Source organism: Silene latifolia, chromosome Y (assembly GCF_048544455.1).
Source record: "Silene latifolia isolate original U9 population chromosome Y, ASM4854445v1, whole genome shotgun sequence".
NCBI classification, from domain to species: Eukaryota; Viridiplantae; Streptophyta; class Magnoliopsida; order Caryophyllales; family Caryophyllaceae; genus Silene; species Silene latifolia.
In genome coordinates this window covers 299604451-299624906 of record NC_133538.1, presented here as the reverse complement: position 1 = coordinate 299624906, position 20456 = coordinate 299604451, and the positions used below count along the sequence as shown (strand labels likewise).

Sequence of the window (20456 nt, the reverse complement as noted above, 5' to 3'; positions counted from 1 at the left end):
TTTTGTGGTGTTAAGGCCAAGGGCTATGGCTTATAACGTGGTTGGAAATGGTGTCTCAGGTTTGATGAAACCCGAGTAAAAAATGGGTTGGGAATCGATGTGGGTTCAAATTTCCATGTCTGGATCCTAAAGGCTTGGGTGTACTAACAGAATAAGCGGAATGATTCTCAAAATTCCTGACTATCCCCTTGTAACTGTCTCAGGAAGGACTTAGAGGGTAAAGAGGTCACTACTTACTCTTTTGGGCTTCGTCCATTGAACCTCAACTATGGGTACTTGACTTGATTTTGGCTTCCGTAACTTCGACATTCAACCAAAAAGCATTCCGCAAAAACTTCAACATCTTTTTTCTTTTTTCTTTTTCTTTCATCTTTTTCCATTTTTCGTTTTTTTCATTTTTTCACTCTTTTTCATCTTTTTCTCTCTTTGAAAATGATCTTCTATTCATTCTCTTAGTCATAAACGGATACACCTTAAAAACTGGGCTTCGCCAACTAATTTGGGTAAGAACTAACAATTCCTTGTTAGAACGGGTTGATATCTTCTCTCTTCGAGATGGGATGATTTTGTGGGGAAAAGGCTTGCCTTCCGTCATCGATAGGGGAAACAAGGAGCTAGTCCGGGTTTGTCATAGAATCATCTAAAAGCTTGTCATAAACATTGGTTCAGATGGAGGTTTTCTACCACCAGACATGGAATAGGTAAAGGAATCAAACACGGAATCCTATTGTACCTTACATTTTGAAACGGGACATATTTCTACCCCAGGGATGCCTTTGAGTGTGTTGTGCGTTTTATCATGTTTCGGAATGATTGAGGATTGAAAACAAGACATGTTGGGAAACGAAACTGCAACCTTTTATTGGAATGGCAAAAGCTTAACAGGCTCGAAAGAACGATTCCTAAGACACACCCTAGGTCATCGCGGAACAAACGACTCAACTTCAGGAAAAGAAAGTCCTAGACTCGACTCGCCTAAAATAAGAAAACAGATCCCGACTCATAATTTCAAATCTGGTCATGAGCTTTCTCTTGTTCAGCTGTCAGCTTAGATGCTCGGCTCTTGTCCTTGATCCCTGTGATGGTCGGCCTCCATCCCGAAGTAATCCTCTGAGGATCTACGCCAGTGATGAAGGTTGGTGAATCGAATTATCTTTTATTAACTTCGTTAACGAGAGGAGTACATTCTAGAGCAAGACTCCCGACTTGAATTTCATTCTTCGGGTTTGGCAAGAATTCAAAGCAATCCACAAATATCTTCCCGATAAACACTCCTTTCAAGTGACATGGGCGGATAAGATGAGAATAATCGACATTGTCTTCGACAGAAACAAAGTTGGCGTGATCGCCAAATGGATTGGTGATGTTATTGGGTTTAATGGCTGGGATTGGGAGCGTTCCGTTCTCAATCATGTCTTGAATTTCGTGCTTTAGTCGATAGCACCTTTCAGTATCATGGCCTTTCCCTTGATGAAAGGCACAGTAGGCATTTGGTTTATACCATTTACCTTGTTGATCAGCAGGAGGGTCCGGAGTTGGACCAATAGGCTTCAGCTTTCCTTGGGCTATGAGCCTTTAGAGAGCGTATGTATAAGTGCATCCGATATCGGTGAATGCCCTAGGTATGTGGCGTTGCGACTTCTTCGATTGCCCTTCTAAGAGATTGATGGCTTCATCAATATGGGTCGTTGCTGGGGCCTTGCCCTTAGACGATGAGGCCCCTTGGTACCCTTTCGGCTTTTCAGCCTCTGCCCTTATGACATCATCTTCTACCTTTATCCCGATTCTTATCAATTCTTTGAAAGAGCCGAAATTCTGGTATTTCAGAGCATTGCGGTAAATAGGTCGTAGATTCTTTATGAACTTATCTACCATTTCGACTTCGTCAGGCTTCTTGGCTAATTTCACGCTTTCGTTGGCGCCATCTTGCGAGGAATTCAAGAAAGCCCTCTTTTTCCTTCTTTGTCATTACTTCCAAAGTCCTTATGTTGGTTTGAATCTCAACATTGTCGGATAGTGCTTACGAGAACTCCACCGTAATATCTTCAAAAGTGGGGAAGTTCTTAAGGTCAAGATTATAGAACCACGCCTTCGGTGTTCATCCGAGAGATTGGGCAAAAATTTCGGAGAGCATGTCGGCGGTACTCCCTTCAATGCTAAGTACCCTTTATAGGCCTTAACATGGTGGACCGGATCTTCGGTGCCCTTGAACTTTGGGATGTCGGTGAGTACCATGTTCGTGGGCAACTTATCCCGAATCGGGGCATAGGCCCTAGCATTCTCATAGTGAATGTTCTTCCCCTTGGAGAGTTTCAAACGGTCTTCGATGAACTTGAACCGTTTCTCCGGATCGATCGAGGTGGGGTAGATGGAGGGGAATCTTCACCCAGCTTAGATTCGATTGCATCCATTCGGGTCATCATGAGGTTCACGGCCTCGGTGAGCTTGTTGATAGCATCTTCCATTGCTTGACGTCGGGTTTTTGGCGGCCTTTCTACAAGAAAACCCCGGAACCGATCAATATTTAAAAGTCGAGCCCCTGCACACTTAAGGACACGACACCAACTTGACTCAAACAAAGACTCGACTTGAGATTGACTAACCAAAGGTTCGACTCACGGTTGGATCTAGACCTTGGTTCATTTTAGACGCGACAAAACGACATGACTCAAACTGTCATAAATCGGTTATAAACCGGACTCGGTGTGGCCAAACCCGTGATTGGACTAACATAGCCCATAGGTTCGGGTGAAACGCCCTAAATGGCCTAGCTTGGGCGTTTTTGTGGACTATACTAGACCAAAAGGTCGACCCACATGCCTCAAAGCCCAAGAGGTGAGCTTGGGCGACCCAACAAGGTCGTGTTCTAGACACTTGAGACGAGACACAACTAGCCAAACACGGCCAGGACCTGGACACGACTCGACGCATTTCATGCTTGGTTAAGGTTCGAGAGGCATTTTGGATTGATTTTGAAAAACGAAGGATTGATTTGAAAGTGAGTTTTGAAATGGGCAGCATGCCGGCTATAAAAGCTTGTTTTGGGGCCGAAAATTCTAGTCCTATTTGGGCAGCATTCCGCGTTTTTTAAAACCATGCTATTTTGAAAGTAAGTTGTTCAAAAGTTCGGTTTCGAAAAGGACATGGAAAATTTCGAAAAGACTCGGGAAAACAATTTGCACATTGTCATTCTCATGTTATAAGGATGTATGCTCCTAGACATCTCTAAGTCTCGGCAAGTCTTCTACAAGAAGGTCTATGCCCTCCATCCTTTTGCGGTCTTATAGAGCAAGGTGTCTTAAGGTAGAGTACCTAGAAGATCGTCCCCACCATCAAGAACCACGCGAGGTGAAGTGGAAGCGAGCAATGTGCAGCTTCCTAGCATAGTGGGACGTCGCCCCCCACGCATCACGAAGAAACGCTGGGACGGCCCGGGCAAGTCCTTAAGGGTTTATGCATGAATCGTAGCACTATGAGTAATGTTTTACTTTCCGACACTTTCTTTTCAAGTTTCACCTCGGAGGAAAAGACCCTAGAAACAAAGTGTAACTAGTCCTCTTTTCCCAAATGGATTCGCCAAATCGTGGACAAGGCCCTCGGGAACTGCGTCCGCGGGATCCACACTAGGCATAATCGACTCGAGGTTCTTTCGAATCGAATTAAGACATATTAGAGTCGCCACCAAGTTTTTTGGGAACTTGGAACCGTTCAAGTCAACTTTACACCTTTCATCGAAAAGCATAAAGCCAATCGACTACGAGTGATTAAAGATAAAGACTTGTACCCTATATCACTCGATTTGAATGACTCTCGTAATCCAATGGTATTTAGACGGATCCACAAACCATAGATCTTGAGTAAGGGGTGAGGGTACGTGTTAGGAAGCCCACAAGGACACCTAACCCCGCCCGTCGATAACGGCCTCTACTAAGTCAAGTGTCGGAGTTCAAACAAGGTCATAGCTACTACGATATATGATATGCAAACATCGTTTTAAAACCCTAACATGTGACAACAATTTCTATGTCGTTTAATGCATGAATACTAACTTTGTCAAAGTTGTTTTAGCATGTTGGTTGATTTGAAATAAAAGATGCGCAAACACGGCTTAGGAGGAATGGGGGAGCCATTGGGATCTATCCTATTACAACCCGGGCATTTCATGCCGACACAACGAGAAATAAATTACAACTCAATCTAATTACAACAACTATCGTAATTACTTTGACTCAGATTACAATACAAACTAACAAAATACAACTTAAATTATTAAGTCTTAATAACCGAAACAAATGTAAACAAAAAAGCTAAAGCTAAGTTAGACTAATTAAAGATGTTAGCCGAATTATTAGTTAATAAACAAATTAGATTAGAATTAAACTAATTAAATTAAAATAAATAAGTACAAAGGCTTGAAATAAATTAGGTACAACTTATTAATTAAATTGAACCCAACTTATTAAAATTATTCACCAATCCATATTTATTAAAATAGGATTAGTAAACAATTAAAGAAACAAAAGAAGAAAAGAAACTAAAACTGGCAGACCCGTGCAGTGCACGGATCAGAAGTCAGACAGACCCGTGCAAGGCACGGTTTTTGGAGAAAAGCAAAGTTAATTATGTTTTAATTACGAAATCAGTAAAATAAATTACGAAAAAATTCATTAAATTAAATTTACAGATTTTGAACCATAAAAGATAATTAAAACGACTTTTAAAAAAATTAGAAATAAATAAAACAAATTAAAGGTTAATTAATTACAAATTGAATTAAATAAATACGAACTAGGTTAGGTACAATTCTAAATCGTCAACGAGTGCAAATGGAAAGGTGTTAAGCACGCACTTCCATGCTAGCGAGAAAAATTAGTGAAAGGGAAGATGAATTCAATTAAGTTCTGAAATTGTTAATCGGTTTTTAAAGCTATGTCGATGTACCCTAATGTGTCTAATTAGGTTATCAAATTGATCTAATGTCATCTAAATGAGTTATATGTTAACAATCAGAGGTCATACTAACATGTGACGGGTCCTAAGGTGGGTCGAATCACACTAAACAAAAGAGGGGTCAAAAGCGAAGAGCGAAGTTAGAACTCGTTTTATTAATGCCCTACCTTGAACACGAGGATATGTAAATGAGACGGGGGTGTACGACCGACTGAAGTAGCGGTTTATTTTCCCATCTCAAGTCAACGCGGGTGTTCATGGTTGTACTTTAACTCATACTCGGACTAAACTAGTTTCATAGTTAATTTAAACGATAAATAAAAGCGATAAACAAACAAAAATAAACTATAAGAAAAACAAACATAAAAAACGAAATAAAAGAGGAGAAAGAGGAGGATTTGATGCACCCTCAACCTACATGTATCGTTGACACCGTCTTGGGTCGTAATCGATGGTAGATTTTATCTCGAGAGGCCGTCGTCGACGAAGAATCAAAGCAAACACGCGTTTTTGGCAAATCTGGACAGCAACTTTCAAACGATGATTTCTCCCTCGTTTCACGATGAAAATTCGATTTAAAAGATGTTTTGAAAACTAGAAAGAGAGGAGAACAGAGATCTTAAAGCAACCCCTGCTCGTTTTGGGTTATTGGGCACGAAAAACGAGCACAAACAGAACTGGACAGACAAGAACAAACCGCGAAAACAGAGTGTATAACACTCTGTTTTTCGAGGGATTTCGTGTACTCTCAAGGGCAATTTGGCTCGTAAATCTTTGTCTAATATGTATATGGATGTTATGTGGTTAATTAGGAACAAGAAACTCGAGTTTTGACGGAGGTTTGAAGGAGGAACGAATTGTTTTTCGAAGAGGACACACAAACTGTTCCAGTTTGGATGTCGGTTTTGTGGAGGGTTTTTGAGAGGCAATTAGGGTTTGTTTCTGAGGTTTTAAGCTTGTGAGTGAAGGTAGTATGTATGGAGAACTTAGAGGAATGAATGTATGGTGAAGGGGTGGTATTTATAAGGAGTTAAAGTAGGGTAAAAGAGAGGGAGAGGCAGTCGGGCCTGCTCACGCATAGCTGCTGTCCAGCAGCTTTTGTGAGGGTTTGAGAGGGGTTTTCTTGGTGATTAAGCTAGGGTAATATGGGTAGGATACTAGGGTATGGGTTAGGGTTAATGGGTACGGGTTTTGGTGGTATTTGGAGCGGGTTTTGGGCTCGGGATTGAGCTGCAAAACAGGGGGGCTGTTTCGTGTTTTGCGGGCTGGTTGGGGGTGATTTGGGGCATGGTTTGGGCCGTGGATATGGGGGTTCGAACTGGGTTGGATGGGTAGAGGCTTAGGTTGGTTAGTGTACTCGACATTCGTGCCAACTCGTAAAGAAAACGGGCTCAAAAACCGAGCTAAAATCGAGCTCAAAAACACATGTTCAAAACGAGTTCTTTTCGATTTTCAAATCGATTTTTCAAATCAAATAACACATTAAAATAAATTATTTTTCAAACCAAATATACTCATAAAATGATTTTTCAAATCAATTATTTATTTTATTTTCAATAAAATAAACTTAAGAAAATAAATTCAAAATAAAATAAAATAAATTGAATTCACCTCAAAAAACCATAATTTAAATATCATTTAAAATAATAAAATGAACTCACTAAAAAAACATTAATTTAAATATCATTTAAATTAACAGAATGAATTCACTTAAAAACATTAATTTAAATATCATTTAAATTAATAAAATACTTCATCGACGACGCCCATTCTACATCGTAAAACGAGCTCCAAATAATGACAGTGACAACTAAAGAATACATGTGTCCTATCATCATCGGGTGTTTGTCGGGTTCTCTATAAATTCCAATATCGACGGATACGGGTATCTACAGCAGGAAAGATAGCCATTCTAAAGAGGTTGATTTTATAGAGACCTAATTGATATATATAGTTGTGAGGGGGTATAAGATGTGGTTATAGGAGGTCGTTGCTAGTAGTTGAGTATTAGTGGTATGGTTACATCTGTCAGGAGGTGATAGTTATACGAATGGGAGAATGTCTTATGAAGGACATGCGAGTTTAAGCTCGGGCGAGAGATAACCTTTATCTAGTGGTAACTTACGTGATCAGGATTGACTAGTTGGATGTGATTACGGGTCTATGATGTGTATAAATGTTTGTGTGAGGTTCTGACCTCACGAGAAGTGGTATGGTGTGATAGTTATACAATTGTTATCTGAATGTTCTGTAATGTATGTTGGGTACGGTAACCTAATGGAATGATATTCAAAAAGTGATAGTTTGGGTGATCTAGCATGGCTAGTTATACTTGTATGTGTATTCATGATATATGTTTATTCCGTGAAATGGTGTGGATGATATTCATGAGGTTCTTATCTGTTTATTCTGTATAATATGTTGCGTTGTGATCTAGTAAAGCGGTTTTGAGTAAGTTTTCTTATCCTGGAAGTTATACTGAGTTAGTGTTTATGGGATTGTATAAGTTGCGATGACTATCGGTGTTGTTGTTGTGCCTCGGGTAGTGATTCGGGAACGGTACTTCGTGTTGTGATGCGGATATTTTCGCGCTGCGGTGCGGCTGTTGGTGGCGGTGTTTCGATGCCGTCATCGGTTGTGGTGGAGTAGGCGGGATGTTTATGATACGAGTTTTCGAAAGTACATACCAGTTATACATAGATTGTTGTTTTGTTTACTGTTGTTTCCTCCGAGTTCCGGTTTGGACAGATAGACGGTTGTTTTGTTTATTGATGTATCTTACCAGTTTCATCTTGGGAGTGAGGGTAGACTATGATATGGAAGAGAGTTGTGTATGTTTCCGTTGTTGTCATGGTATAGTGATATCTCGTTGATGGGACACAATTGCGAGAGGATGTTGGAGTACTTGTGATCTTCTTTTAGAGGAGGCATTGGTTGACATAGTAATGGTAAGTGATTCTGGAACATGTGTTGTACTGATCTAGAAGCTACAGGTGGTTGGAAATTAGTATCATGTTAAGTTTTTGATGAGCTTGTGGTAATACAAGAGAGAGCATAAGGGTCTAGTGAGTGGGTCTAGTGAGAGTGTGTGTCACAATAGAAGAGTATGTCGATTTGCGGTAATGTTGAAGAGTTGGTGTGGTGATTTTGCGGAAGATTTTATGGTATAGATTAGATGGGGTGCAAAATGAATTGAGGAATGATGACTGTTAGAGGAAGAAAGACCTGTACATAAGAATGGTTGTAGGTGTTCAGGTTATAGTCGGTTATCGTTGACATGCGGTGGTGATGAGGATTTTGGAAAGTATAGCAAAAGATTTAGTATTAGTGAGTTACGAGGACGAAACATTTATCTTAAGAGGAGTAGGATACGACAAAGAGAGTTTAATGGTTGTACATGTTGTAGTAGATTTAAAAGTTTGAGTCTTAGTGGAGAATAAAGAATGGATTTGTATTGTGGTTGATATCGTTAAAGGTAATAGACGTGCTTGTAGTAGTGTGATGTTTAGGAGTGTGAGAATACTTCGATAGTGTTGACAGTTGGATGAAAATGATTATGAGTTCGATAGTGTTGACAGTTGGATGATGATGTTATGAGTGGGAGTAAACTTCGAGGACGAAGTTCCTTTTAAGGGTGGTAGAATGTAACATTCCGTTTAATGTTTATGAGTGTCTTGATATTGGATTTTCTAGTGGATAATATGTAGTGAGACGAAGCTAGCGATGTTGGTGGATGATATTTGGAAAAGTATGGAGTTAGTGTTGATAGACTATAATATGGTGGATACAATATCGTGACCCATGTTGTGGAGGTAGGCATAGTTGGTGGAGCTGGTGTTAAGAGTCCATGTTTTATAGGTTGGGTTTGAACTTCGGGGACGAAGTTCGTTTTAAGGAGGGAAGACTGTAATACTACGGTTTTCTATGTCTTTGGGTACACTATCGAGTGGGGCTTACTATGTCGAGTAAGTATGTTTGGTTTACGAAACATTGTTCTGTTAATGGGTACTCAATCGAGTAAGTTGGGGACTTGATCGAGTAAGGGTCACTCGATCGAGTAAGTTACTTACTCGATCGAGTAAGTTGGTTTTACGGGTTGTTTATTACGGGTTTTGATAGGAACGTGAGAAGGATACATAAACTTAATCCGTCAATTTCTTTTCATTTTTACACTTTTCTAAACTTCACAATAATAAAACAAAGTTACGTTGCTTCTCTCTCTCTCATTGCTATCAAATCCTAAGGGCTAGAGTCGTCGGATCGTTGTGTTCTTTATGCCGTTGAGACCATCGTATTGTGGGTAAGATCCTAGTATAGTTTTTATGTTGTTTCATTGATTTTGGTTGAAACCCTAATTGGGTAAATTGGGGGTTTGGGGAGTATTGTGTTTATTAGATAGTGATTGTATGATTGTATGTTTGATAAGATATGATTTTATTGAAGAACGATGTTGATTAGCTGATTGTGACGATCTTGATGATTGCTATTCCAGGTAGGATTTCTTATTCCATTATTGGTTACATACATGTTGGTTGGTTGATGGATTGTTGGTGGTTGTTGATTATTAACATTTGTCAATATCGTATTGGAATTGGTGATTGTTGGTTTTGTGTTTGGCTGTGATTGTTTGTCTGTGGTTCTCGAGGTGCGTCCTCGACTTAGTGGAGTCACTTGCGGGAGTGGCTTCACGCCCTTGATTTGCCCTCTGTGGAACCCACCGCAGAGGGGATGTGCACATTAAGGAACATGGGTTATCGCTCGGATGAGATGAGTGGGGTTTAGGTGGGAACGGCTGGGGTCCCCCACTGGCGGTGTGGAATACTTGTTGCGATGGGTATTCTGGCAGGACTACACACCTTAGTGCGTAGTCAGGTGTGTGGAATTTTGATGGAGATTGGATGATTAAATTGGATGATTGTTGTATTGCTTTTGTTGTATTGTTTTATGTAAATAGTAACTGACCCCGGTTTAAATGTTTTGAAAATTGTGGTGATCCATTCGGGGATGGTGAGCACTTATTGATCAGGTATGAGATGATGCGCATGGGATAGCTGGGTTGAGTTGCCACGACATGTCTAGAAGTCTTCCGCTGTGTCTTAAACATTCATTTACATTATTTGGATTAGTATTTTTGGGAACAGTTGTATTTTACTTTATCTGTTCTGGTTTTGGTCTTGTTTCACTTTAAACATATTTAATAAAGTATGTTTCTTTATTGTCTATTTGATATACATTGCCTCGGGTAACCGAGATGGTAGCATTCCCATGCTTTAAGTGGTCCTGGTAAGACACTTGGAGTATGGGGTGTTACAGTTAGTTTGCTGTTAGCTTTAATATAAGGTTAGCTTGTAATAGATTCTCTAAATTTTTACAGAGTATGACAAGTTGCAATTAAGTGTAAAATCAGAATAAAACTGCATAAAGACCACATTTTTTTACCGTATCGAGTATGTATGATCTACTTATCCAATTCTCATATACAAAATTTTATTATAATTGCAAGTTGCAAATGACGCAGACATTGTTTCAGTCCTAATGTAGACAAGTATTTACTTTCGTTTATCACGAAGTCATGTCATCTATTCCATTTTCTAATGTTAATATTTTGAAGAGGAAAGCAGGTATAAGTGTGGTCTTCCAAGATTTATTTTTATGTTATCTACATCTAATTAAGTACTCCTTGGTTCTTATTATAGTTTGCGACTCTCATTCACAAGAGTATCTTGTTGTAGGAATCGAGCCTATATGGAGCGCATATCAAAGAGATAAATGCTTGGACGCTTGTTGGTTGTTGGTAAAGCTAGGATCTATTATGTTATGAAGTGGATGTATGATACTACTGTACAGTACACATAATCAAAGCAAGACATTGAAAAGGTATCTCGATCTATTCTCTCAATAAATTTTTTTTTAGTTTCTTGTACCATTTGCACTTTTGTATAACCATTATCCTCCATTTCTATGTAGTGTGTTTTAGGTATCTCGATTATTCTCTCAAACTGTTTTGGTTTTCCCCAAATACTGAACCCTAAATTATATGTATTTTGTTAACGGCATGGTTACGTACTAGTATATTTTGGTTTTATATGTAATAACGTACTCTGAGAGTTGGAGTCATACATTTGGTAGGTAACTACCCCGAACACTAACAAAGTCCCATCAAGCAAGCACGACATAAATCAGTTCTAGCTGAACAACACGTACAACGTCAAAAACTGAAAAATAGTAGCAATAGTAGTAGTAGTAGTAGTAGTAGTAGTAGTAGTAGTAGTAATATTTGCACAGGCTGAAGCTCTTTAAGAACTTAGCGACATACTAACAAAGTAAAAAACTGAAAAACAGTAGTTATAGTAGCAGTAGTAGTAGTAATAGTTACACCCTCAAAAAGTGTAGTTCCTAATATTTGTTACTTTGTTGTCTTTATATATATTATTACTATTATTATGTAATGACGTTATTTGAATTTGTAAGTATAGATATTGTTCGTATTTTTTTTAAGTGCCTACCTCTTCCTAATCCTATGTTTTTTATGTAGTGTATTTCAGATACGGAAATGACAACTAAACAAATGAACGATGTTCGAGAGCTTTGGTCGCTTTATTGTGTAAAGAACGTCTAATGTATGGTTTTGATTCGTAGAAATTGCAATTGAAAACATTTAACATTTTGTATCGTAGTAGTTATTTGTGTTTTAAACTACTTTTATGAATGGATGGAATAATTGTAATACACATGATATTTTTTGGTATATAATAAATAATTGTGTTTGAATTGTTGGAAGCAAAGCTCATGTTTCTTGGGGTTATTTATTGTTATTGATTTTGCAGGTCTTTAATAGCATGAGAACGTAAACTTTATGGGTTGCCTGCTTTATTATATGCAATATTTAGTTGCGGGTGTAAATTATTCAATCCGTATTGCCCAAATGAATTACAGGAAGTATTTACATCAGTTTTAGAAATGAACCGATGTTAACGGAAATGCATGTTAATATACGTTACATCGGTTACTAAGTACAACCGATGCTAATATCATTAAAAATACAACGGTTTTAGTCATAACTGATATAAATAATTTTATATTTACATCGGTTTTGGTTCAGAACCGATGTAATTTAAATGCAATTAACATCGGTTTTACCTTGTAACCGATGTAATATTTTACCATTAACATCGGTTTTATAACCGATGTTTTCTTATAAATGCAATAAACAACGCCCCCAGAAGCATCGCCCAAAAACCGATATAAATGGGCCTAAATAACCAAAGCCAATGGCACTTTTTGTACTAGTGCCATTTGCCCCTTATTTGCTTCTCAAAATTTTGATTAATTTGGGGGATTTTCGACATTAGGGTTTGCGAAAAAGTCGAAATAATTCGATTAATTTGAAGTCCTATTTGGTTTTTATTGATTATTTTGTTGGGTGATCTCTCAAGTAAGTTCCTTTCCCCCTCTTTATTGTTTAAATGCGATTTTTCCCTTAGTTTTATACAAATTAGGGTATCGAAAATTGGTTTGGGGAAATTTAATTTTGTTGATTGAACGTGAATTGGAACTTGCTTTTTGTGTAGTTATGGATAGCAGTAAAGAAACCGGAGTCGAAAAGCCAATGTAGACGGTTTCTGTGTCGACTTCGACCCTTTCTCAGACAGTGGCCCTTGCTGCCGCTTCTATCGCTGCGTCTGCCACCACGGCTACTGCTGCTGCTACCACTACTACGGTGTCGACCCATGTTGTGTCGACACCCGTTGCTGTCACTGCTCATGTTGTTACTGTTGTTGCCCTCGTTACTGTCACTGCAGCTGCTGGTTCACGTTCTGGGATGGACACGGGTTTTCGTGCTGCTGCTTTACGGGCCCCTGCGAGGCACGTTGCTGACACTTGTACGGAAGCTCTACCTGAGTTTCCGCAGGTATGATTTTTGTCCCCGTCCCACCGCACTCGTTTTTTAAATTTGATGAAATATCACATGACCTCGACCCGTTTCCTTTGTCGACTTTTTCTAGAGAAACTAGGAGTTTTAGCGCCCGTTGTTGACCTGCTCAATGGGACGAGAATGTCGGGATTAGCTACTTTGAAAGAGCTCACCTATAGGACACTGACCTTTGAATTTTTTAGCTCTTTCGAATTTCACCCTGCGGCCTATGCGACTGACCATGGGAGCAAGTGCATCACTTTCCGTCTGTTTAACACCATCTTCTCTTGGACTTTAGCTGAGTTCGGGGAACGGTTAGGTTTAGTTAGTGGTGGTTGCATTGAGCCTCCTAGTAAGCTCACGCATCAGCTTTGGACTACATTGTCACACATCCCCTACGGTCGGCGACGTGGTTCTCACGTCCACTTACCCCCAGCCCGTTACTTTCTCCGTCTGCTTAGAGAAATCATTTTTGGTCGTCATGAGCCTAACAATATTAATAATACTGATCTATCTATTGCCGGGTAACTGAACATTGATAGCGGTACCCAATTTGTTTTTAACATCGCCTACTTGACAACTCAGCATTTTAACACTATCGGGTTAAAAGTATCGGGTACAATAGCGTGTGGTGGGCTAGTGTCTCGCATTGCCCGCCGTCTTTTCCCTGACTTTCCCCGTGGTCTTCATTATTTGGATAAGGATAATGTCATTGATATTTCAGTTATGTTTTTAATGAACTGGTTAGCTGCTGACCATAGGACGTGGAAGATAGGCACTTCCCCATCCGTGACTTTACCTACACCCTCTCTACCGCCCGTCTTTCACCTTTGACTACTGTGACGAATAGACTACCACCACCTCCACCTTCTTACCTATTTGACTTCACTCCTACCGCTTCTAGGAAGCTGAAGAGGGCTTCCCCTGCTGGTAGGGAAGTCGGAGAGGGGTCTCAACCTACAGAGGCTGGGCTCACACCCTCGGCCGCGTACATGTCCATGCCTATACACCTACACCCTCTATCCCTCAGCCGGATTTACCGGGTAATTTTGTACCAGCTCTTATTTTTGAGGCGCCCGAGGTCATGGACCAAGGGCGTCGAGATGCTTTGTTGTTTGATATGTGCAGGAGGGTTCCTCGGATGGAGCGAGATCAGGCTCTAGCCTTATTCCCTCTTTACGAGTATTACATGCTTCGAGGTCGTCTGGTTCCAGGTGGCTGGCCACACCCTTCCTTTTACCGGTACCCGGCGGAGGGGTACCCTCAGCTTGAGAGCGAGGAGGACACAACCGAGAGGGAGGAGAGGTTTAGAGCTGACTTAGACGCTAGAGGTCGTGCTAGGAGGAGAGGAGATGAGGAGGAGGACCCCACCTTTCGGGTGGCTGGCTAAGGAGGGTGTTGACGAGTAGCAGCTAGCTACTCACTTCCCCAGTTTGCTGACTGGTTTGGGGAAATTTTATATATTGTAAGTATTTTTCGTTCCTTTCATTTTATTTCATTTATTTTGCATTTGTGTTGTATTTTTCCCTTTCCCCTATTATTCTACTGGTGTATGCTGGAGGACAATGAGGGCATTGTCCGTTTTGGTTTGGGAGGATAATGCACACTTTGAGTCTGCATTTACATTTGTTTTGCATTCACGTTTATTGCATTTCAGCTTGCATTGTTTTCTTTATTTCAAAAAATTGAAAATTCAAAAAAAATTAGAAAAAATCAAAAAATTTCACGTTTATTTTTGCATTTAGGTTGAGTCGGAACGGTGTTTTTCAATGATGAAATTGCACTACATTTAGTCCTTTTACTTAAGCCTTACAAAAAAACTAAATATCTTTTTAGCATAGTCATTTGCATAGTCTACGAGTTTATGTTAAAATTTAGCTGAACGTATAGACTTGACCTGAAATTTTGCCAACCTACTCATAATTTCTAAGATTTTAGAGCCTTAAAACTGGTGTCATTTATGACCAGTTTCATGTAGGATTATGAATAGTTACTCCTTGCATAACATGTAACATTAATTTGCACAAGTATGAAATTCAATTGCTTATTGCCTGCATATATTTGGGTTAGTGGTTGGTGTCACATGCAGTGAGGCGCTTACTTTCCCTTTTCTTCCATTTTACCCATTAACTCCACATTTAGCCAAATTTGCCTTTTTGACCCCTTAACTACATCTAAACTTAGCCTGCCTTGTCAAGCTAGTTTAGTTTGTTTTTGCGGGTATATTGTGTATAGTGCCCAATTTGGTTTGTATTGAAAGTCGGGAGTTGGTATTTTGGAGAAGGAGAATTAAAAAAAAAAAGTGAAAAATGAAAAGAGAAATGAAAAAGAAAAGAAAAAATAGCAAAAAAAAAACCGAGAAAGAAAAGAAAAGAAAAAAATAAAAAAGAATTATGATGATGTCGGTTTTACTCCTATGTTCTTATTCTATCTTATAAGGAGCGGTTATTTGGTTTAGTGAGTTTTTATGCCAAATCAAAGGCATTTGTGCTTAATTTTGATGGATTAGAAGCGGATATGGTTCACTGGTTTTGTTAGGATACTAGCTTGGCTTATACCATCACATTGCCAAAAATGTTTTGCCCCTTCGTACCCATTGCCTCACTTTTCCATATTTTTGTAAGCACTCGGCTGTGACGGGACCTTGTTTGGTTGGAATGTATGTGTACGGTAGCTATAATTGTCTATCATACTATATTGCATGCATGCTTATGTGGGTCGTAGTTAGGTGAGCGACTATACTTTCCTTCTTCTCTTACATATACTTGCTTACCCTTTGCTTCATGAGAGAAGAGTGGCCCGTAAGAGTCCATTTTTAAAGGTCTTGCAAGGTCGACGGTTCAGCATTATTATAAACATCTTACAACTCATTTGCATTTGACAGTTTTTGCTATAAGTGTTAGTTTACTTGCATTGAATTGGTTTGAGTGGACGATTTGTAGCTAGCTCTGAGTTTTTATTCCATTCCATTAGTTAGTTGCATATAGTTTGCTTGGGGACAAGCAAAGGTTTGGTTTGGTGAGATTTGATGCGTGCATTTTATATAGTCTTTTTAAGCCTTATTTGCACGCATTTCTATGCAATTCTCATAGTTTTAGGCTACGAAATGCCCCGAATAGTCTACTTTGGTTCGTTTATATTTAATTGCAGGAATGGACCTGAAAGAAGCAGAATTGGGCCTTTTACTGTCCCTTTAGCTCGCATTTAGGAGATGGAAGGAATTAGAGCGAGAATATTACTGTCTTGGGATGCGTGAAGTCGCTCTGGAAGCTAAATCAAACTTCCTATGGCTGGTTCAGTGGCAGTTAACTCGATCAAGAGGTTTTGCTAGCTTAGTTCCTTGATCCAGTACTTTGTGATGGTGAGAAGTCCTCGATCGAACCCCTGCTGTGTTCGATAGAGAGGTTCCTTTTTGGTGGTCCTCGATCGAGTAGTTTTTATACTCGATCGAGATGTTTTTGCTGGGAGTTGCTCGATCGAGAAGTATAAAAGTGCTCGATCGAACACTTTGAGATCTGACGCGGGATTTTTTTGCGTGAACTTGTTTATTTAATATCTTAAGTATCGTATTTAGGTTAATAAAATATCTCTCCTATAAATAGGAGAGACTTAATTAGGTTTTAGGATTTTTTTTAAATCATTCAATTTTTCATTAACTTCAGAATTTAATTACTCTTGTCAACGTTGCTTTGCTTTCATTTTTCCAGATCTTGAATTGTGTAATTTCTTTACTCTCTTCTCATTTAATTCAATTCTCTTTTGCAATACTCAATTTCATTGTCTCTTAATTGTTGTAGTTATTAGAATTCATATTTTGTTTATGCAATTTCCTTTTATTCGTCTTAATACCATGTTTATTGTTGCTTTATTAATCGTTATTGTTTTAGTTATCGTTATGAGTAGCTAAATTACTTAATGCTAGGATTAGGGGAGCCACGTGATAGTAAAACAATGATGCTTTAATTAGTTTAGGAGGTTTCTGTTGTGAGAATTGTTTTATAGCAATATAACAGTACTTATTAAGTTGAGTGAACGCAACTGAATTAATTTACCCGGTTAAATTCATACCTAGATCGGAAGATTGGAATGAACAGACCTGTTATAAACAATAGACAACCGTAATCAGAGCGGAAGCTATTTAGGAAGAATCTAGGGCGGATAGGGGACCGGAAGGACCTTTCTACTACCCTTCTCACATCAGACTGACTGACCTTACCTTTAGCTGATTTGTGTAATATCATGGTGAACCAACACCCTGGCATCTTTCTCTTTATTTGATCACATCTTACTTTATTCCTTTTAATTTTAATTGTTACTTCTTTTATTGCCTTTAATTTCGTTCATTAGTTTAGTCAAAACAAGTCAATGAAACCCCCATTTTGTGACCGTAGACAGACTAGATAACAAGTAGATAGTGACCGCCTCTATGTAGAGTACGATACCCGACTTCCCTCTGCTACATTAGTTAGAGCCGGTTGGTTTATTTTTGATAGAGTTGCAACAGCCGTGTCAACGGGGAAACTTACCAGGTCCAGACATAGTAAGCATTGACAGATTGAGAGCAATTTCTTGATTCTATGGGTGGTGATGCATGGCCGTTCTTAGTTGGTGGAGCGATTTGTCTGGTTAATTCCGTTAACGTACGAGACCTCAGCCTGCTAACTAACTATGCGGAGGGCCTCCTTCACAGCTAGCTTCTTAAAGAGACTATGGCCTTCCAGGCCACGGAAGTTTGAGGCAATAATAGGTCTGTGATGCCCTTAGATGTTCTGGGCCGCACTCGCGCTACACTGTTGTATTTAACGAGTCTATAACCTTGGCCGATAGGCCCGAGTAATCTTTTAAATTTCATCGTGATGGGGATAGATCATTGCAATTGTTGGTCTTCAACGAGGAATTTCTAGTAAGCGCGAGTCATTATATCGCGTTGACTACGTCCCTGCCTTTGTACACACCGCCCGTCGCTTCTGCCGATTGAATGGTCCAGTGAAGTGTTCGGATCGCGGCGATGTGGGCGGTTCGCCACCGAAGACGTCGCGAGTAGTTCACTGAACCTTATCATTTAGAGGAAGGAGAAGTCGTAACAAGTTTTTCGTAGGTGAACCTGCGGAAGTATCATTGTCGAAACCTGCCCAGCAGAGTGACACGTGAAAATGTTCAACCTCGTGGGTGTTGAGGCGTCGCTCAGTGCCTCGTGTGCCGGCCCGTCCCTAACCCAAGCCGGGGAGAGCTCACCTGTGGCCTGTTTCCCGGCAAAACAACGAACCCCGTCGCGTAATGAGTCAAGGAATACAAACTTTATATATGTGTTCTCCTGCTGCCCGGTGAGCCGGGCGTTGGAGCGGTGTCATGTCTTAAAAATAAATGACTCTCGGCAATGGATATCTCGGCTCTCGCATCGATGAAGAACGTATCGAAATGCGATACTTGGTGTGAATTGCAGAATCCCGTGAACCACCGAGTTTTTGAACTCAAGTTGCGCCCGAAACTTCAGCTGAGGGCACGTCTGCCTGGGCATCATGCATCGCGTCTCTCCCAAATACACCCCGAGTGGAGGGGATGAAGGATGGTCTCCCGTGACTCCCCGGTCGCGGCTGGCCTAAAATCGGAGTCCTCGGCATCGGGATGCCGCAGCGATAGGTGGTGAACAAGGCCTTGGCCGAGCAAGCAACACGTCGCGTGTCGCGGTGCCAACGTGAGCTCAAAGGACCCTTTGACGTTGTCTTGTTGCAACCAAATCGTTGCGACCCCAGTTCAGGCGGGGCTACCCGCTGAATTTAAGCATATCAATAAGTAGAGGAAAATAAACTTACAAGGATACCCCTAGTAACGGCGAGTGAACCGGGAATAGCCCAGCTTTAAAATCGGGCGGCTTTGCCATCTGAATTGTAGTCTAGAGAAGTGTCCTCTGCGGAGGACCGGTCTCAAGTCCCCTGGAAAGGGGCGCCAGAGAGGGTGAGAGCCTCGTTGTGCCCGGACCCTGTCGCTCGACGAGGCGTTATCACCTAGTCGGGTTGTTTGAGAATGCAGCCCCAAACGGGCGGTAAATTCCGTCTAAGGCTAAATACAGGCAAGTGACCGATAGCGAACAAGTACCGCGAGGGAAGATGAAAAGGACTTTGAAAAGAGAGTCAAAGAGTAATTTAAATTGTCAGGAGGGAAGCGGATGAGGGCCGGCGATGCGCCCTGGTCGGATGTGGAACGGTGTTAAGCTGGTCCGCCAATTAAATTTTGGGGAGACAGTGTTCTTACTGCTACTTCCCTTATTAATAAAATGCCAACAGCTATTTGGGGATCGAAAACTCCATTTGAAGTCTTGTTTGGCAAACAACCAGTTTATAATGAATTAAAGGTTTTTGGTTGCTTATGTTATGCACCAGTTGTATGATATGGATTAACACGTTACCATTGTGGCTAGAGATGTCATCTTTCAAGAAGATGTCTTTCCTTTTAAACAGCAGACATATAAAACTACTGAAGAGGATTCCTTGGTGGATATATTTCATAATGAAGCAGGTTTACTAGATGCGTTAACCAAACCAAAAACGTGTACACTCAATAACCAGACTACTTCTCAGAATTCATCTCTCAGCAATCAAGATCCTAATAATACTGAAGCTCCTCCAAATAATGGCATTATTATAAAAGAAAGAAGGTCTATTACTGACATTTCTACTACTGATACAACAACTGTTTTCCAAACTCAAACCAGAACATTCCAAATAATGTCCCAACTGTAACCACGAAACCTCAAATTCCTCCTGGTAACATCAAGCAATCTGATAGGCCAAGACAGTTGTCTTCTAGGCTCATAGGGTTTCATCTGCCTGTACAATCAGGAATACCACAGCAGAATTTACATAAATCAAATCTTGTGTGCACTGCTGTATTTAAAGACCTAGTTGATTTCTCTGAAGAGTATATACAATCCTTAGCCAATATTATAAGTGAAACTGAGCCAGTAACCTTTGCTCAGGCTACAGATGATCCTAGATGGGTAGTTGCAATGCACAAAGAATTACAGGCTTTGGATGAAAATAAAACATGGGAGTTAACAGACTTGCCTAAGGGACAAAAACCTATTGGTTGTAGATGAGTGTATAAAATTAAACATAAAGCAGATGTAACCGTTGAAATATTTAAGGCATGTTTAGTTGCCAAGGGATATAATCAAGTCATGTATAAAGATTATACTCACACTTTTTCCCCAGTTGCTAAGTTTGCAACTGTCAGGATACTACATGTTATTGCAGCCGCTAGAAATTGGCCCTTATTTCAATTGGATATTAATAATGCCTTTCTACATGGATTTATTACTGAAGAAGTCTATATGACTCCACCATAAGGGCATGATAAAGCAGGACCAGAACAAGTATGCAAACTGAAGACGTCTTTGTATTGCTTGAAACAGGCCAGAAGGCAATGGAACATTGAGTTGACAAAGTTCTTACTTAAGCATCAATTTGTGCAGTCCAAACACGATTACTCCTTGTTTACAAGGTATAATCCTCTTACACAGAAGTTCACAGTTGCATTAGTCTATGTGGATGATGTCTTGCTGACAGGGGAGTCAGTACATGAAATAGATCAA

General features: G+C 40.0%; 1 non-coding gene across 1 annotated transcript; it reads left to right on the top strand.

Annotated features, from left to right (window-relative positions):
• The first annotated feature begins 18231 nt into the window (after positions 1 to 18231).
• LOC141635394 (5.8S ribosomal RNA) lies at positions 18232 to 18385 on the top strand. The gene has a single exon (XR_012540087.1). It is a non-coding gene; the product is annotated as a 5.8S ribosomal RNA (ribosomal RNA).
• Positions 18386 to 20456: the final 2071 nt, after the last annotated feature.